This window comes from Salvelinus alpinus, chromosome 15 (genome assembly GCF_045679555.1).
Source record: "Salvelinus alpinus chromosome 15, SLU_Salpinus.1, whole genome shotgun sequence".
In the NCBI taxonomy this organism is placed as follows: domain Eukaryota; kingdom Metazoa; phylum Chordata; class Actinopteri; order Salmoniformes; family Salmonidae; genus Salvelinus; species Salvelinus alpinus.
The window spans coordinates 54288039-54294038 of record NC_092100.1 but is presented as its reverse complement, the minus strand read 5'-3'; positions in this window follow the sequence as shown (position 1 = coordinate 54294038).

Below are 6000 nucleotides of genomic sequence, written 5' to 3'. Positions count from 1 at the left end.
GCAAAGGGTGGCTACTTTGAAGAATCTGATTTGTTTAACACATTTTTGGTTACTACACGATTTCATGTGTTATTTCATAGTTTCGATGTCTTCACTATTATTCTACAATGTAGAAAATGGTTAAAATTAAAGAAAAACTTTGGAATGAGTAGGTGTGTCCAAACTTTTGACTGGTACTGTATACAGTATATGATAGAGTATGGGGAACACAACCATAATGAAATATGTAGACCAATATGACACTCAGAAACCACAGCATGGCATAGCCAACATAACATACTCATAAGCTACACCAATACATTGTATGCCTTAGAATTCTATATACAGTATATAGACCTAAGAAAAATATCAAATGAATATGCAACCATTTAAACAACTGCATTAGCATGAGAAGCAAAAAGGTATTTTAATTACTGATCCAAAAATATCATCCCCCAAAAATCTTTCTTGCGTGCTGAACTCATCCTTTGTTCTGTGTCACTCTCCTGGTCTATTTCTGCAATAATCTCATCCAAATGTGTATACGTGGATTTATCCACTCTAAGTAGCCATGTTGTACTTTTTCCGTTTTTAGAAAAGTTTGTAGAAGAAAGCGAACCACTGCGTAACGCAAACATCACTGCGTCCTGTCGATTTTCAATTGAGAATTAATTGTTTTATGCAGAGCTCCAGCATAACAGCCGTTTCTCCTACAAAGGGCAATCACATACTCTTGGAAAGCCCAGCTCATTGGCTATCTAGCTAGCTATGTTTCAAAACATTGGACCAAGACACTGTCAATCAAGTGAACAACGCTCGTCTCATTTGTGCGTAATGATAGCGGACCTTCATGGGCTAATTGACGTGTTGTGTAGCCTATATGTAACGTAGAATGATGAAACAAAGTTTGGTTGCCTTCTAGAGTGTTTGAGGATTGCATAGAAACTGAACTTGATCTGGTGAGACAAGGTTTAGCAGATTAGATTTCATAAATTTATTGCAAATTGAAACAGTCGGATTTCACGTGAAACACTGTATTACAACATGGATTGTGTTAGGATATAAAAATAGATTTTAAGAAACAAAACTACGCAACATTTTATCTCTGGGACCCAGAGATAAAATGTTTACAATGCCATTCTAGTCAAATATCGCATATTACCAGCAACTGTCCGGATTTTGGGACACTGATCCAGTAGAGATGTTAAACTAGGCGGCCTTCCGCATCTGCCGTGGAAGGGGGCCGTGCTACAGCGGTGTTTGTCAGACCATGAGACATCAGGAAAAGTGGTCTTCTAACGAAAAGGTCTGTGGCGTCCGAATGGTTTGGCCTACAAAGTAATAGGACCACTCTATGGAAAGGTGAGACTCTCACGAACACGTCGGCTTTGCTCTAGGATGCCCACAAGACTAGTCTGAAGGTAGCCCAGTACCAGTTTAAAAAAATAAAATGGGTGTATATAAGTAGTTTAGTGACAAAACAAAATTGGTTAAAAATGGGTCAAACAAATTATAATAAGCCTGAACTTTCTTATATCTCTCAGACATAGGACAGACACTTTAAAACACATTTCTTTGGTGTATTTTTTGACTGTGTTTCTATGGGCTAATAAGCAGTAAGGCCAAATTCAATGTTTCAAATCATTTTTGTATATATATATTTTTTTAGACCTAAAGGGGTCCTAAAATGTTAACTCAAATAGCTAAATGATCCTTGGTATGACCATCTTAATAACAATTCCATAGGTTAGTTTAGTAGAATCCCCCCTCCTGGCTTAGACTCAGAGCTTGAGAAAAGCTGCAAGGAAGAAAATCCCTGAATCCAGATGTGAAAAGCCAAACCAGACATACCCAAGACCACTCAAAGCCGATACAGACATACCCAAGACAACTCAAAGCCGATACAGACATACCCAAGACAACTCAAAGCTGTATTCGCCGCCAAAGGTGCTTTTATAAAGTATTGGACTCAGGGGTGTGAATACTTATGTAAATGAGACATTTCTGTATTTAATTTTTTATACATTTGCAAAAATTAACATTGAGGTATTTTGTGAGGATGGGGGGAAAAAAATACATATGTTATCCATTTTGAATTCAGGCTGTAACACAACTCAATACTAGGAAGTGGTTCCTAATGTTTGGTATACTCAGTGTATTTGAATAATATTGAAATAAATGTATTGTTGAATCAATTGAGATCTATTTAGCTAATTGTAGGCTAGCGTACTGTAATTTGCCTCATCACATTTCATTATGTTTAACGTGTGCATTGCTGTGCCAAATCTGTGGTTTAGTGCATTATTATTGGGTTAGCATTGGAATAAGCCGCCTCAATACAGGTGGTAATATCTCTCTAGGAGCTGATCCATCGTCAGTACTGTGTAATAATTATAATGTTAAAAGGGTAAGATTTGAATGGTGACAGCAGCTATATCATTCTTTCCATCCTATCAGTATGCTCCGACGACACACTTAGTGAACGTTATCTATGCATGGTGTTTTGGGAAACGCACTAAGCTCATTAGGTTCCATCGCTATCGGGAAACCGGGCCCAGGGCTATTGTCAAAAGTAGTGCTCTATATAGGACATAGGGAGCCGTTTGGGACACAACCCATGCATAGCTAATGTACAATGGTAAATTATATTAATTGTTCTAAGCCCTGACATATCAGCACAATTATACCCGTCTCAGCAGCGCTATAGTAATGTATTATTGATCAAACGTCTCTCTCTTCCAAAAAAAATATCCTACTTCGCCTGGAGCGAGAAGGAAAGAAGGGAAAGAGGGAGACGGATGTGCTGAGGAGAAAACAAATGTCCTCTTCCCAGGCCTGGCTGTGACAAAGTTTCTGTGTTTCCTCATCTCCAGTTTGTCACTTCAGCTTGTTGACACCGCAACAAGACACATGGCTGGCAGGGAGCTCTCTCTCTCTCTCAGCTAACAAGACTCATCCTCCTCCTAGAAAGAAAAGTGTTGGTTGGGTAGATGGGGGAAGGTTTTTTCACATTACAGAGGTCATCCTCTATTTGACTCTCAAAGATAAAAAAAATAATAAAAAAACGGACATTACTGAATTACATTTAACATTAGTGTGCAGTCTTTTCTTGTAAAGGTAAAACGAACAACAGTCATTGTTGTGTACCCAATTGGTAAGTAATAGCATGCGGCAGGTAGCCTAGTGGTTAGAGCGTTGTGCCAGTAACCGAAAGGTTGCTAGATCGAATCCCGGAGCTGACAAGGTAAAAATCTGTCGTTCTGCCACTGAACAAGGCAGTTAACCCACTGTTCCTAGGCCGTCATTGTAAATAAGAATTTGTTCTTAACTGACTTGCCTAGTTAAATAAAAAGAGAGAGAAGATCCTGTATCTAACCCTTCCCATACAACTGTGAATGATAGCTATAGCTTATTATATACCAGCTGACATATACCTACCACCCCTTTCACTTTCCTGTGTTAAGCCATTTACCTCATACAGACTTAATGTCTGGGATTTTAAAGTGCTATTGAGCAGAAGGGAGGCAGGCTTCCAGAGCAGCTGGGGGCGGACCACAACGTGGTGTCTCTGGGCAATTGTGCCTCATTGGCAAAAGCGGGCACAAGTTATCCATACCCAACAATCCAGTAAGTCGTGACGAACTAATTTACAAAACTCTGTTTTGCAAGAGACTGACATTACGATCAAAATTGTAGTCAATTATGACACTAGAATTCATGTTTCGGGAATCCTATCGATGCGACAGTCTTTTTAAAACCAGAGAAGTTGGTTCTAGAGGGGCAGTTGACCTTTAAACCCTTTATACTGGTACTCGTATACGGGTTGAAAATTGCAGATGTGCACTGATTAGCGCCTAAAATTGTAACGTAGTGGCTTTACAGTAACATGATATACATGACGTCAGAGCTCTGGCTCTGCGTTTCAAAGCGGCGGTAATTGGAAAACTCTTGCACTCACTATATTTTGAAAGATGAAACATTGAGGATGTTAGTAATTATAGTAAATACCGCTTTGATGTCATACAAGCAAGCCAAACTCCCGTAAGTCTTAACATCAATTATCTTTTTCATATTCACATAATTTCCCCCACAGTTGTGTCAAGTTGGCTGGATGTCCTTTGGCTGGTGGACCGTTCTTGATGCACGCGGGAAACTTTTCAGCATGAAAAACCCAGCAGCGTAGCAGTTTGTGACACAAACTGGCGCGCTTGACACCTACTACCACACCCCATTCAAAAGGCACTAAAAATGTTGTCTTGCCCATTCACCTTCTGAATGGCACACACACACACACAATCCAGGTTTCAATTGTCTCAAGGCTTAAAAATCCTTGTTTAACCCATCGCCTCCCCTTCATCTACACTGATTGACATCAACAAGGGATCATAGCTTTCACCTGGTAAGAAAAAGTATATGTGAACCCTTTGGAATTACCTGGATTTCTGCATAAATTGGTCATCAAATTTGATCTGATCTTCATCTAAGTCACAACAATAGACAAACGGTGTGCTTAAACTAATAACACACAACTTATTGTATTTTTCTCGTCTATATTGAATACATCATTTAAACATTCACTGTGTAGGTTGGAAAAAGTATGTGAACCCCTAGGCTAATGACTTCTCCAAAAGCTAATTGGAGTCAGAAGTCAGCTAACCTGGAGTCCAATCAATGAGACAAGATTGGAGATGTTGGTTAGAGCTGCATTGCCCTATAAAAAAAAACCTCAATTTGAGAGTTTGCTATTCACAAGAAGCATTGCCTGATGTGAACCATGTCTCGAACAAAAGAGAGCTCAGAAGACCGAAGATTACCAATTGTTGACTTGCATAAAGCTGGAAAGGGTTACAAAAGATCATCAAAAAACCTTAATGATCATCAGTCCCGGTAAGACAAATTGTCTATAAATGGAGAAAGTTCAGCACTGTTGCTACTCTCCCTAGGAGTGGCCGTCCTGCAAAGATGACTGCAAGAGCACAGCGCAGAATGCTCAATGAGGTTAAGAAGAATCCTAGTGTCAGCTAAAGACTTAAGGAAATCTCTAGAACATGCTAACATCTCTGTTGACAAGTCTACAATACGTAAAACACTAAACAAGAACGGTGTTCATGGGAGGACACCACGGAAGAACCCATTGCTGTCCCAAAAAAACATTGCTGCACGTCTGAAGTTCGCAAAAGAGCACCTGGATGTTCCACAGCGCTACTGGCTAAATATTCTGTGGACAGATGAAACTAAAGTTGAGTTGTTTGGAAGGAACACACAACACTATGTGTGGAGAAAAAAAGGCACAGCACACAAACATCAAAACCTCATCCCGACTGTAAAGTATGGTGGAGGGAGCGTCATGGTTTGGGACTGCTCTGCTGCCTCAGGGCCTGGACAGCTTGCTATTGTCGACGGAAAAATGAATTCCCAAGTCTATCAATACATTTTGAATGTTAAGCTAACTGTCCGCCAATTGAAGTTCAACAGAAGTTGGGTCATCCAACAGGAAGTAACTCAAAACACAGAAGTAAATCAACAACAGAATGGCTTCAACAGAAGAAAATACACCTTCTGGAGTGGCCCAGTCAGAGTCCTGAACTCAACCCGATTGAGATGCTGTGGCATGACCTCAAGAGAGCAGTTCACACCAGATATCCCAAGAATATTGCTGAACTGAAACAGTTTTGTAAAGAGGAATGGTCCAAAATTCCTCCTGACCATTGTGCAGGTCTGATCCACAACTACAGAAAACGTTTGGTTGAGGTTATTGCTGCCAAAGGAGGGTCAACCAGTTATTAAATCCAACGGTTCACATACTTGTTCCACCCTGCACTGTGAATGTTTATAAGGTGTGTTCAATAAAAAGACATGAAAACCTATAATTGTTAGCGTGTTATTAGTTTAAGCAGACTGTGTTTGTCTATTGTTGTGACTTGAAGATCAGATCAAGTTACATGACCAATTTATGCAGAAATCCAGGTAATTCCAAAGGGTTCACATACTTTTTCTTGCCACTGTATACACTCCATATAA